The 14,438-nt window shown below is 43.8% G+C and overlaps 1 pseudogene; it reads left to right on the top strand.

The window, feature by feature from the left end:
• The window catches only part of LOC129838563 (conserved oligomeric Golgi complex subunit 5-like), a 102,084-nt pseudogene that overhangs the window by 64,487 nt on the left and 23,159 nt on the right, over positions 1 to 14,438 (top strand).

The following is a 14,438-nucleotide window of genomic DNA, read 5'->3' as shown; positions in this document are numbered from 1 at the left end:
TCAGTTTCACGTGTGCAACAGCGAGGAGAGAGGGGAAGGAGAGACTGGGGGGCTGGGAGGGAGGGTGTGAACGGTGTCTGGATGATGGTGAACAAAGCTCTGATTAGTCCTGAGTGCTGGTTCCTTAATAAGAGCTGCTATCAGACCCTGCTAGTAATTAGTCACACACACCCACACACACATTCACACTCGGACACACACCCCAAAACTTCAGAGTACTTGCGTATCCTGATCTTTTTCCGTTAGCTTAGGACAATTGTTGAAAATGACAATTTTGGGGGGGACCAGCCCCTCCCTTGCGTATAGTGATGTCAATCGTCTGAGCTTGGAGGTGTGTGTGTGTCAGTCTGTACGTGTGTTTCTCTCTGTGCTATTCTAGAGTGTGAGGTACACTCCATTCTGTGTGTCTGTCCGGTTACTAGAACTGTCTGAAGTGTATTTAGTTGGTTGATTGGACTCCACTGTGCTCCAAGACTGACTGTCTCAGACTAGACTGTGTTGGGGTTGACTGACTGAGACTGTTTCCTCTCCTCTGTGTCCCCATGTAGAACCCGACCCAGGTGGGCACGTCCCTCCAGGTGTTCCATAACCTGGGCAGTCTAAGGGAGACCATCAGTGGGGTGGTGGAGGGCTACCGGACTACCATACAGGACAACGTCACCACCGCCCTGGATGTCAAGGGACTCACCCAGTCCGCTGACAACAGAGGTAGGTGGTGAGTGAGTGAGAGTTAGGGGTTGAGGAAAGTTGGGTTTCAGTTTTGATACTCTTGTCTTGTGTAACTTTTTAACCCGTGTAGTTTTATTTATGTGTGTTTGTGTGTCAGGTGCGCCCGGCAGAGCTGTGATGCCAGCCCCAGGTAACATGGCAGCGTTCCGAGCTACTCTCTGGACCAACGTTGAGAAACTCATGGACCAGATCTGTGCCGCTTGCGGACAGGTATGCTTTTACCTTTACAGATACTTTACCTAAGTAAAGTTTCACTTTTACCTGCTGAAGTAGAGTAATGTACCTAGTCAGGGAGTACTGGGTTAACCTGTAATCTCTCTGTGTTTAGGTGCAAGACCTCCAGAAGGTCTTGACGAAGCAGAGAGACCCTGTCACTCACGTCTGCTTCATCAATGAGATCATTAAGGTGAGACGCCATGTCCTCATAAAAGGCCTGTGTGTCCTTGCCCCTGGACTGTCATCAGCACACCCTTCCACAACATCTATCCCTCTACTCTTGGCAATATCCTTCTCTTCTCTTTTGCCTTCCCCTGCCAACCTCTTTCCCATCTCCTCCCTCCCCCATTCCCCTCTCTCCATACTGATCGGCCCATTACCTGGACCTGGGCCTGTCCTGGACCAGACCTACCCAGGCTTTATTGACTCTGCTGGCATCAGCAGAATGCTGGGCTGTTAAGCAGAACAGCATGCAGGGACTTAAGTTCTCTAATACAAGCTGAAAGAGATTCAGCTGTGCCAATTTTCTTTCTTAGAAGAGCATGTACCTTTTAATTTGCTCCCTCCCTCTTTCTCTCCCTTCCTCCCTTTCTCTCTCTGTTTCTGTCCCCCCCCTCTTGTTCCCGCCCTTGTCACGCTCTCTCCGTCTCTATCTCTCGCTCTCTCCATCTCTCTTTATTCTCTATAAAAGTCCACAGTCCTATAATTGGTATTTTCTATTCAGGAGAGCAGTGGACCTATTATCAGCCTGCTCCAATTAAGGTCTAGTGCTGTGTGTGTGTGCTGTGTGTGTGTGCTGTGTGTGTGTGCTGTGTGTGTGTGTGCGTGTGTGTGTGTGTGCATGTACATGCCTGTGTGCGTATGTTTAGAAGGAGGACATGGTGGTCTATTTTGTGTTGGTTTAATGTTATCAGGTTAGCATTGATGGACTGTGTGTGTGTGTGTGTCCTTTTTGTGTTAGGCCACAGGACAGTACATTATGTAGAACATGAAGCAAAGTAGGCCTAGTTCACTTTAGTTTCTGTAAGATAAGCGGAAATCATCCAGTCTTTAGGCTCTGGGGCAGTTTACCTAGAAATGAAGCACATCTCACACAGCTGTCATCATCACCATTAATATCACCACCATCAATACCATCATCATCACCATTAGGATCATCACACCATCCTCATCAACACCATCACCACCATCATCATCAATACCATCACCATTAATATCATCAACATCATCATCACCATTAAGATCATCATCATTATCATCACCATTAAGATCATCACCATCACCACCATTAAGACCATCATCATCACCATTAAGAGCATCATCATCATCATCATCACCATTAAGACCATCACCATTAAGATCATCGCCATTAAGATCATCGACATCATCACCATCATCACATTACGATCATCACCATTAAGATCATCACATTAAGATCATCACCATTAAGATCATCATCATTATCGTCACCATTAAGATCATCATCATCACCACCATTAAGATCATCACCATTAAGATCATCATCATTATCGTCACCATTAAGATCATCATCATTATCGTCACCATTAAGATCGTCACCATTAAGATCATCAGCATTATCGTCACCATTAAGATCGTCACCATTAAGATCATCATCATTATCGTCACCATTAAGATCATCATCATTATCGTCACCATTAAGATCGTCACCATTAAGATCATCATCATTATCGTCACCATTAAGATCATCATCATTATCGTCACCATTAAGATCATCACCATCATCACCATTAAGATCGTCACCATTAAGATCATCATCATTATCGTCACCATTAAGATCATCACCATCATCACCATTAAGATCATCAGCATTATCGTCACCATTAAGATCATCAGCATTATCGGCACCATTAAGATCATCAGCATTATCGTCACCGTTAAGATCGTCACCATTAAGATCATCATCATTATCGTCACCATTAAGATCATCAGCATTATCGTCACCATTAAGATCGTCACCATTAAGATCATCATCATTATCGTCACCATTAAGATCATCATCATTATCGTCACCATTAAGATCGTCACCATTAAGATCATCATCATTATCGTCACCATTAAGATCATCACCGTCATCACCATTAAGATCGTCACCATTAAGATCATCATCATTATCGTCACCATTAAGATCATCACCATCGTCACCATTAAGATCGTCACCATTAAGATCATCACCATTAAGATCATCACCATCATCACCATTAACTTCTCTGGGATATGTGGGACGCTAACGTCCCATTTGGCCAAAAGCCAGTAAAAATGCAGAGCGCCAAATTCAAATAAATTACTATAACAATCAAACTTTCATGAAAGACACCAAATTAAAGCTACACTTGTTGTGAATCCAGCCAACATGTCTGTTATCTGAGGATAGCACCATAGTAAACAGAGAGAGAATCATATTTCAACCCTGCAGGCGCGACACAAAACGCAGAAATAAAAATATAATTAATTCCTTACCTTTGACGAGCTTCTGTTGTTGGCACTCCAATATGTCCCATAAACATCACAAACGGTCCTTTTGTTTGATTAATTCCGTCGATATATATCCAAAATGTCCATTTATTTGGCGCGTTTGATCCATAAAAACACCGGTTCCAACTTGCGCAACGTGACTACAAAATATCTCAAAAGTTACCTGTAAACTTTGCCAAAACATTTCAAACTACTTTTGTAATACAACTTTAGGTATTTTCTAACGTAAATAATCTATAAAATTGTAGACGGGATGATCTGTGTTCAATACAGGATTAAAACAAACTGTAGCTAGCCTTCTGGTCATGTGCCTCTAACAAACAGGACACAACAAGTGACCCTGATTCAAAATGGCCGTACTTCTTCATTACACAAAGGAAAAACCCTCAACCAATTTATAAAGACTGTTGACATTCAGTGGAAGCGGTAGGAACTGCAAGAAGGTCAATTAGAAATCTGTATTCCCAATGAAAATCCATTGAAAAGAGAGTGACCTCAAAAAATACAATCTGAATGGTTTGTCCTCGGGGTTTCGCCTGCTAAATAAGTTTTGTTATATTCACAGACATGATTCAAACAGTTTTAGAAACTTCAGAGTGTTTTACTAACAATATGCATATCTTATCTTCTGGGGATGAGTAGCTGGCTGTTGAATTTGGGTATGCTTTTCATCCAAACGTGAAAATGCTGCCCCCTATCCTAGAGAAGTTAAGATCATCACCATCATCACATTAAGATCATCACCATTAAAATCATAATTATCGTCACCATTAAGATCATCACCATCATTGTCACCATTAAGATCATCACCATCAAAATCATCATCACCACCATCATCATCATCATCATCATCACCATTAAGATCATCACACCGTCATCATCACCATTAAGATCATCACCATCGTCATCATTAAGATCATCACCATTGTCATCGTCACCATTAGGATCATCACCACCATCATCATCATCTCCTGTACCACTGTACACACTAGTCTTCCTGTCATCTTAGGACCAGATCGGAGCAGGTCATTAGTATGAGTGTAGGGCTAGCTCAGCTCTACAGACAAACAGCATGAGGAAATACAGATCTATTAAACAGAGCCGAAAGACACATCAATCTGTAATCAGGATGTCAAGCAAGGAGACGGAATTTGTCTGATCTCATGTGTGTACTAGCTCTGCATGCTTCAGAGCAGTGGACACTCATTATGCACTAACCTCCTTAGACGCCCAGCTATGACTTGTAACCATGGTGATGAGCTGTCATTGTTGTCCACGGCGACGGTTAAGGCACAGCACGGTGGGCGTGCGCTTGTGTGTGGGGGTTGGGGTTCTAGCTGATTTGCAGTGGGATAAATGTGTGGGGCGATAGCAGCGTCTGGTGTGGCATTATCTACCAGGATCACACTGGTAGATAATGATGATAATGACAGTCACACTGCCCTTCTGCCTGTGGGGTGCAGACTGCACTCATCACAGCCCTGTGTGTGTGTGTCTCCTTGTGTGACCCTCTGTTCAGTTCTTTCTCTCTTCTCTCGGCAGGACGGCCAGCCTGATATCCTCTACATGTTTTGGAGTGATGTCACACACACTCTCTCAGTGGAGTTCCAGAGAGCTACGGCTTGTGAGGCTACATAGTAATGTCTGTTTCACAGTAACGCTGATGCACCCTAATAGCAGTGTGTGTGTGTGTGTGTGTGCGCGCTTACTCTCTGTCTGCGTCTCCTGCCACGTGGCCTGCAAGTAATGCTGTACCTGCATTTCCATGCGTTTGTGTGAGTGTATCAGTGGTACAGCACAGACAGTGGGGCCATCACTCTTCCCTTCTCCTATAAACCCTAAACATCACTCCCTGTCCCTTCCCAACCACTGAGGGGTATGATTACACCTCTCTGATGATATATACCCCCCCTTTCAGACAGGACAGGGTCTATAAACACATACACACTCACCTTCTGTAATTTATACCCCGCCATGGGACCGGCCTTATATAAGGTGGAGATACAACCCAACAGCATCCATCCACACACACCGTGGAGAAAGGTTTCCGCCCCCTCCTTATCTTACAGTAAGTGTGCCATTTCAGCAGAAGGGATAAATGTCAGTAGATGTAGAGGTGAGTAAAAGAGAGGTGTGTTTGGCTCCTGTGGTGCTGTTAACTCTATTTTCACACTGCGATCTGTGGGCTACTTACCTATAGGATCTTTTGACTGCGTATGGAACTGTTTCTAAAATCTCGTTATAGACGCCGTTGTCTTTTCTCCTGCCGAGTTCTGTATCTAATGCCCTGGTGGTGAGAGACTCGAGAACATTGACTGATAGCAGATGACATGAAAAGGATACTAAGGGAAAATGTGTGCAACACAACCTATACAAAGTGCTCCCTTGGCAGGGTAAAGAAAGAGAGCAGTCGAGCTATGATCCAGTCACCATTGCACTAATCATTGTGTGTGTCTTTACCATGTCGTAAAAGCCCACAGCAGCCTGCCTTGGAGGAATCAGTGTCTATTGATCCCTGCTCTAACACAGTACAGTGTTATCACCTGTTAATGATGCTCCTCATTCACTCTCACTGGTCAATACGGAGTTCATCCGCACAGGCCCAGTATCTCTCTTTCCTCCCTCTTTCTCTGCCTTTGTCTCCCTGGCTCACTCTCTCTCTCTCCTTCCTCCGTCTGTCGCTGTCTCTGTGCCTGTGCCCCCCACCCCTTCAAATATTTTAATATTTTTTTGGTCTTATTCTTTCTCTTATGGTGAAGTAACCTATGGTTCTATTAGCATATGATAATTAGAATAAATATACAGAATGTCAAATACTATATGCACATTATCCTTTCTCCTTCTGTATACGAGAATATGAATTAGAGTAGTGTATATGAATGCTATCTATGCACATTATCCTTTCTCCTCCTGTATACGAGAATATGAATTAGAGTAGTGTATATGAATGCTATCTATGCACATTATCCTTTCTCCTCCTGCCTGCGCTGCTCCCTCCAGACCTCATTAGAGCCTGAAAGTACTTCAGTTCAAACCTGTATGAATCATTATAAAACGCTATATTATGCATTCACCAAATCAATCTACATTAAAACAATCTGCATATCATCCCTTAACGAGCAACTAATCACTCGCAAAGTCAGGGAATTAACATAATAATGAGCGAGAAAATGTCACCGTTTATTTTCTGTTCTTTTAATCAGGATAGTCTTTCTGTTTCGGTCTCATCCCTTCATCCATGCACTAGTCTGGTAATCAGGGATAATGTGATGTTTCTAGTTCACGGGAGCAGAAAGACTGTTCGTGTGCATCAAAGCAGATGTTTACCTTTGCAGTCATTAAAACACTGAAGGTGACATTTTACGGCTCCACTCTCCTGCTCGTCCTCCTTCTCATCCTTCTCTTTTTGTGACCTCCTTCTCACTCCCCCTCTCTCTCTCTCGCCGTCTCTTTCTCTCTCCAGCCTCATCCTTCCTCAAGCAGGCATTAGAGGGAGAGTACCCTAAGCTTCTCGTCTTTATAAATACTTGTGGCGTCGGCTGCTGCAGTACAGCTCCAGCATCCAGGGGGTGATTTCGAGCAGCGCAGGGCTGGACATAGCCATGGACCTGCCCACCACAGAGACAGACAACCATGACCTCTTTACACATGCCAAACACGACTACAAGTGAGTCTGAAGTGAACATACAGTTGAAGTCGGAAGTTTACATACACTTAGGTTGGCGTCATTAAAACTCGTTTTTCAACCACTCCACAAGTGTCTTGTTAACAAACTATAGTTTTGGCAAGTCGGTTAGGACATCTACTTTGTGCATGACAAAAGTCATTTTTCCAACAATGGTTTACAGACAGATTATTTCAATTATAATTAAATTCCAGTGGGTCAGAAGTTTACATACACTAAGTTGACTGTGCCTTTAAACAGCTTGGACAATCCAGAAAATGATGTCATGGCTTTAGAAGCTTCTGATAGGCTAATTTACATCATTTGAGTCAATTGGAGGTGTACCTGTGGATGTATTTCGAGGCCTACCTTCAAACTCAGTGCCTCTTTGCTTGACATCATGGGAAAATCAAAAGAAATCAGCCAAGACCTCAGAAAAACAATTGGAGACCTCCACAAGTCTGGTTCATCCTTGGGAGCAATTTCCAAACACCTGAACGTACCACGTTTATCTGTACAAACAATAGTACGCAAGTATAAACACCATGGGACCATTCAGCCGTCATACCGCTCAGGAAGGAGACGCGTTCTGTCTCATAGAGATTAACGTACTTTGGTGTGAAAAGTGCAAATCAATCCCAGAACAACAGCAAAGGACTTTGTGAAGATGCTGGATGAAACTTGTACAAAAGTATCTATATCGACATAACCTGAAAGGCCGCTCAGCAAGGAAGAAGCCACTGCTCCACAACCGCCATAAAAAAAGCCAGACTGGTTTGCAACTGCACATGGAGACAAAGATCGTAGTTTTTGGAGAAATGTCCTCTGGTCTGATGAAACAAAAATAGAACTGTTTGACCATAATGACCTTCGTTATGTTTCGAGGAAAAAGGGGGAGGCTTGCAAGCTGAAGAATACCATCCCAACCGTGAAGCACGGGGGTGGCAGCATCATGTTGTGGGGGTGCTTTGCTGCAGGAGCGACTGGTGCACTTCACAAAATAGATGGCATCATGAGGATGGAAAATTATGTGGATATATTGAAGCAACATCTCAAGACATCAGTCAGGAAGTTAAAGCTTGGTCGCAAATTGGTCTTCCAAATGGACAGTGACCCCAAGCATACCTCCAAAGTTGTGGCAAAATGGCTTAAGGACAACAAAGACAAGGTATTGGAGTGGCCACCACAAAGCCCCGACCTCAATCCTCTAGAAAATGTGTGGACAGATCTGAAAAAGCATTTGCGAGCAAGGAGGCCTACAAACCTGACTCAGTTACACCAGCTCTGTCAGGAGGAATGGGCCAAAATTCACCCAACTTATTGTGGGAAGCTTGTGGAAGGCTACCCAAAACGTTTGACCCAAGTTAAACAATTTAAAGGCAATGCTTCCAAATACTAATTGGGTGTATGTAAACTTCTGACCCACTGGGAATATGATGAAAGAAATAAAAGCTGAAATAAATAATTCTCTCTACTAGTATTCTGACATTTTACATTCTTAAAATAAAGTGGTGATCCTAACTGACCTAAGACAGGGAATTGTTACTAGGATTAAATGTAGTTTAAATGTATTTGGCTAAAGTGTATGTAATCTTCCAGAAACATTAGAGACTAGGCTCCTTTCTCTCTCTTTTTTTATCCCCCTCTCTCCATATCTCTCTCTCTCAGCTAACTTGTTACAGTATGCAGTCTTCACATCCTACTCACAGTGATCAAATGAGTCTCTCACACACACACACACACACACACACACACACACACACACACACACACACACACACACACAGCCTTACCTCAACTAACCAGTGTGGGATTGTACCCAGCTTGCTGTGATTGACAGAAATAATTTCAGTATGAAGATTCTCATACACACTCACACATTCCGTGATGCGTGGTGAATCTCAGAATGTAAAGTCTCTTTATATTCTGCTCCATCAGTACTAAAGCTGTAGGAGAGTTTAAACACGGGAGACCACTAGCAATTAAAACAGGCCACAGAACCGGTCACAGCCAGCACACTGATTAGTATGCATGGATGGAGCAGAAAGTAAACGTCCATTAAACCTGTTATATTTTAGAGTGCTCGGAGGAGAGTGTGTGTGTGGGAGGAGTGCCAGAAATAGTGAAAGAAGGGAGAGAGATAAAGCTTTTTCAAAGGCCTCCAGTGTGAGTGTATAAGAAGTCTGAGTGCATACATGGAGGACAGTAGCTATCTGACCAGAGAAAGCTATATAGCACCTCTCTGAGGAGAGACAGGGCTTTGTAGAGGAGAGAACAGAGAACGATTGAAGGACAGTTGAAGAAAACGATTGATAAAGGAACGTCAACATCAGAGTTTTATAGAATCCTGCTAGACCAGACTCACCCTCCCATCGCCCTGGTCAAAAGTAGTGCACTAAATAGGGAATAGGGTAGGGCTGACCTAATTTAGTCAACTGGTCGATAGGGTGTCGGCCCGAGATTTTTTGGGGGGGAGGGGGGGGGGTCGAACAGTGGCATGTATGGCACACGAGACGCCTGTCTGAGTGGACTAATCCATTGCAGAGGCTGCGTGGATGGCACACCAGTATCACCAGGAGTACATTTACTGCTAATTCCTATAATTTCTAATCCACAATGTGTGTTTTGTTACGGTCATTTCTGTTGATGGATTCAAAATATTCTTAATATTGCAGTTTTACCGTCGTCACTGTAGGAGTGAACAACCTAGGCTACACTTGTGAAGAAAAGTTTGGGTTTATTTCATTCCATTTACAAGTTATTAATTGTTTTTGGTTTGGAGTGCTCTTGTCAATCTTGAGTAAGGACACACACCAGATTACGCATAGAACTAGGCTACCTGGCCTGCGTGCAAATGTAGGCTTATAAATGTTCCCATTTGTGAATGTGATACTATTTATGATTGTCTTAACTCATCATCACTGTGGAGCTTCTCAAATATTTTTTTTTCTTTGACTCAAAAAGCAAGTACGTAAACAAAGTGTGTTTTTACGTCCATTGAGAATGACAACAGTTCCTCAACGTAGCCTATTGGAAAAATATTTCCAGCTCTCTCTCTTTCGATAAACACTCCGCATGGAAGGGGAAAAAATGTCATGTGCTGGTGGATCCGGGGGAAATGTCCTAAAAAATACCTACCTGATTACTTCTTATCCGTTGTGCAAATATCCTACAGCTGTATCTCAAAAGTTCACATACTTTATGCAACGTTGCAAGTTTGCTAGTGTGAGCCTCAGGCTGGATCCAAGTTAATAGTTGATACAATGTTTCAAGTTCCTTGCAGACAGGCCATGCATAGCCAATGTGATTAATAGGATATTTATTTTTATCAGGATGTGGTCTACCTGCAGGCTGCAATGTTTTTATATGGTAGACTATTTTCACATATTGGAAATAGAAGTTACTTTTGGATTTGTATCATTTTCATTTAGATATCATTTTGATGAACCACTTGACATTGATTTTGAGATACGAAGACTTTATCAGAAATGAAATGTAACCCACGAAAATGTGCATATGATAATCATAACTGGCACACGGATCAGTAGAAATGGTACGATAACTTGGCAATCCAAGTGGAAAAGGTTGCCGACCGCTGGTGTGGCCTATTACCGGCAACTTCAGGAACCTAATGGCAGAATCTGCGAAAGTCAGCTGGCAGAGGGAGGAAGAGGGTCGGGAACAGGTATTTTTCTTCTCGTTAGACTATATTGATCTCTTGTTCCCTCTTTAGTAATTTGTGTGTCTTGATTTTTAATTGCAGTGCTTAAAGCATCCGGCAAAGTATCCTGATTTTAGTATAGTTGATTTTATTCAAACATAGGTGTAATATAGACACCCTATGTGAGAATGCTGTTCATTGACTACAGCTCAGTGTTCAACACCATAGTGCCCACAAACTCATCACTAAGCTAAGGACCCTGGGACCAAACACCTCCCTCTGCAACTGGATCCTGGACTTCCTGACGGGCCGCCCCCCAGGTAGTAAGGGTAGGCAACAACATCTGCGTGCTTAGTCCCCTCCTGTATTCCCTGTTCACCCACGACTGCGTGGCCAAGCACGACTCCAACACCATCATTAAGTTTGCTGAAGATACACCGGTGGTAGACCTGAATCCCGACAACGATGAGAAAGCCTATAGGGGTGGGGTCAGAGACCTGGCAGTGTGGTGCCAGGACAACAACCTCTCCCTCAACGTGAGCAAGACAAAGGAGCTGATCGTGGACTACAGGAAAAGTCGGGCCGAACACGCCCCCATTCGCATCTATGAGGCTGTAGTGGAGCAGGTCGATAGTTTCATGTTCCTTTGTGTCCACATCACCAACAAACAAGAATGGTCCAACCACAACAAGACAGTCGTGAAGAGGGCATGACAACACCTTTTCCCCCTCAGGAGACTGAAAAGATTTGGCATGGGTCCCCAGATCCTCAAAATGTTCTGCAGCTTCGAGAGCATCCTGACCGGTTGCATCACCACCTGGTATGGCAACTGCTCGGCATCCGACCGTAAGGCAGACGGTAGTGACGGTAGTGAGTACGGCCCAGTCCATCACTGGGGCCAAGCTTCCTGCCATTCAGGACCTATATACTGTACTAGGCGGTGTCAGGGGAAGGCCCAAAAAATGATCACAGACTCCAGTCACTCAAGTCATAGACTGTTCTCCAGAGCACCAAGTCTAGGTCCGAAAGGCTCCTTAACAGGTTCTACCCCCAAGCCATAAGACTGCTGTTTAATAAAATGGCCACCCGGACTATTTGCATTGACCACCCTTTGTTTTTACACTGCTGCTACTCGCTGTTTATTATCTATCCTGCCTACATGTACAAATTACCTCAACTAACTTGTACTCCCGCACATTGACTCGGTACCGGTAGCCCCTGTATATAGCCTCGTTATTGTTATTTTATTGTGTTATTTTTTTACTCTAGTTTATTTAGTAAATGTTTTCTTAACTGCATTGTTGGTTAAGGGCTTGTAAGTAAGCACGGTAAGGTCTACACCTGTTTGTTTTGGCGCATGTGACTAATAAAATTTGATTTGATTTGATTTTATATGTGGAAAAATACACGTTTAAACATTTTGAGCATTCGATTGGTCAAAAGAACGGACGACTCCGTCAACCAAGATTTGTAGAATAGGGTGCCATTTGGGACCGAGACCCTCTCTACTGGGTAAACTTCAGGCCTGACATATCCCTATCCTGGCCTGACATATACACCATGACAGCGCAATACACAAGGGGTGGAACAGTGGCAAAGGTACCCACAGGACAAACAGAATAATATTAGTCTGCGGAGAGATTAAATAGCATTAATACAACAGAAATAATTCTAAACACACCTTTACTTTACAAAGTTAAACAGATGTATTTTTTCTTCATAATAAGCAGGAGTAATATTCTTAGATCAGAATGACAGCAGACTGTACTTCTATCCATGTCACTAAAGACTAACAGAAACAAAAGACAAATTTAACTAGAATGGCTTATCTTTTCTTCCCAGGCTCTTTACTCAAATGGAATGTGTTTAAACCTTCATCAATGCCATGAAAAACACTTTGAAGGTTTCAAAGGGTGATTCCTCATGAAACCAGGACAAGAAAATAGACTGATTTTGAGGATTTTCATGACATGTAATCCATAGAATGGTCCTTTGGAGGAATGATTGTTGACATACATTTGGAAAGTAGATGTAGATGTCTGGATAAGCAACTATATTTGTGACAGATGCAACAACCTGAGTGTTTAAATTGCATTGTGATGGCTATGTGACCAGACAGGTGGAAATGGCTCCTGTACACTTTAGCGTCTGTCTATAACTGCTGGAGCCTAATATGAGTCACACATTAACCCAAAGGTGTGGAGCTCCAGGCCCAGCCAGGGGCCCTTGCTGCTCCCTGTTTCCCAGTAGGAGATCCTGTCCCTGGGTACTCAGGCTACAGCGCCTGGCCCCGCTGGTTTTCCCTCTGGCACTCAGTCAAGCTGAGTCAGTGTTGATTAACCAAGAGTACATGAGAGCAGACCCAGGTTATCTCCCTGACTCCATTAATTCTCTTTCTCTCCCTCTCTCTAGTACTCTCTTTTCTCTTGGGTCCCTCTCTCCATCTCTCTGTTTGCTCTCTGATGTAGAGCTGTCAGCCGGTGTGTTTTGTGTTGTCTCTCAGTGTTTAACCTTGTAATTACGGGCACTGCTGTGGGCCAAATTACCTCTGTTACTCAAGGTGTCTGTTGCTGTGGTAGGGCACTGAAGAGAGAGGGAGAGAGAGGGCTGAAGGGATGGAGAGTGGATGGAGGGAGGGAGGGAAGAGAGGGGTGTGTGTGTGTGAAGAAAGGACAGAAGGTACACTAACAAGCTGATAGAGAACTGCACAGACGGATAAAGTGAGGGAGGAGGATGGAAGGAGGTAGTGTGAAAAAGCCCAGACGGAGAAGTGACGGGTGGGAAGAGATGGATGAATCGGCTGGTTGACACTGAGGGATAAGTCAGAGGAGAGGGAGAAGGTGATGAGATGGAGAACAAACATTGAATGCACATTTGCTCGTGTGTGAAAATCACTCGTCGTCATTGTCATTATTCTCATTTAGCTACCGTTCAGTTAACGAGAGAGCACCATTCATCAATAGGCGCCCTGTCTGGTGAATTATGGTGCATAAATGACTGGCCAGATGAACCAAAGATTGGAGTGCTGCTGGAGAAGTGCATACAGCAGTGTGTGTGGGTGCGTGCGTGTGTGCGCAAGCATGCGCAACCCCATGTCCAACCTTGTCCCTTGACGCCCCTACAGGCTGCTGTTTGCTTGGGTTTCTCTACCTCTTCCCCATTTCATCAGTGTGAGAGAAAAGATAGAGGGCAAGGGAGAGAGAGAGTTGGAAGAGAGGGTAGCCGTGCCTGTCACTGCTGATGTCTTTATCTCGCTCCAGTCCACTGTGCGCTCGCTGTGGGTCTAGATCAGCGTGTGTGAGATGTGTAAATAGACAGAGAATCTGGCCTCTAGGCATGTTCCCGAAATGTAGAACTTTGTTTAAACCAGGAAAATAATTAACAATCAATGTATATTGTATGTAAACACATTCATGAGACAAATAACGTACGTGTATGTGTGTGTGTGTGTGTGTGTGTAGTCCAGAGAAGGCTTTGAAGGACTCTGCAGCCCTACGAGGCAGCGTATCTTTCCAAGTCTCTGTCTCGTCTGTTTGAACCCATCAACCTGGTGTTCCCCATGGGGGGACGTAACCCCCCCCTCACACGACGAACTGGACAGCATCATCAAGACCATCACCAGGTACACACCTACACAAACACTGTTCTCCACTC

Source organism: Salvelinus fontinalis, chromosome 39, assembly GCF_029448725.1.
Source record: "Salvelinus fontinalis isolate EN_2023a chromosome 39, ASM2944872v1, whole genome shotgun sequence".
NCBI classification, from domain to species: Eukaryota; Metazoa; Chordata; class Actinopteri; order Salmoniformes; family Salmonidae; genus Salvelinus; species Salvelinus fontinalis.
The sequence above is the reverse complement of the archived record's forward strand: the minus strand, read 5'-3'. Positions and strand labels throughout refer to the sequence as shown.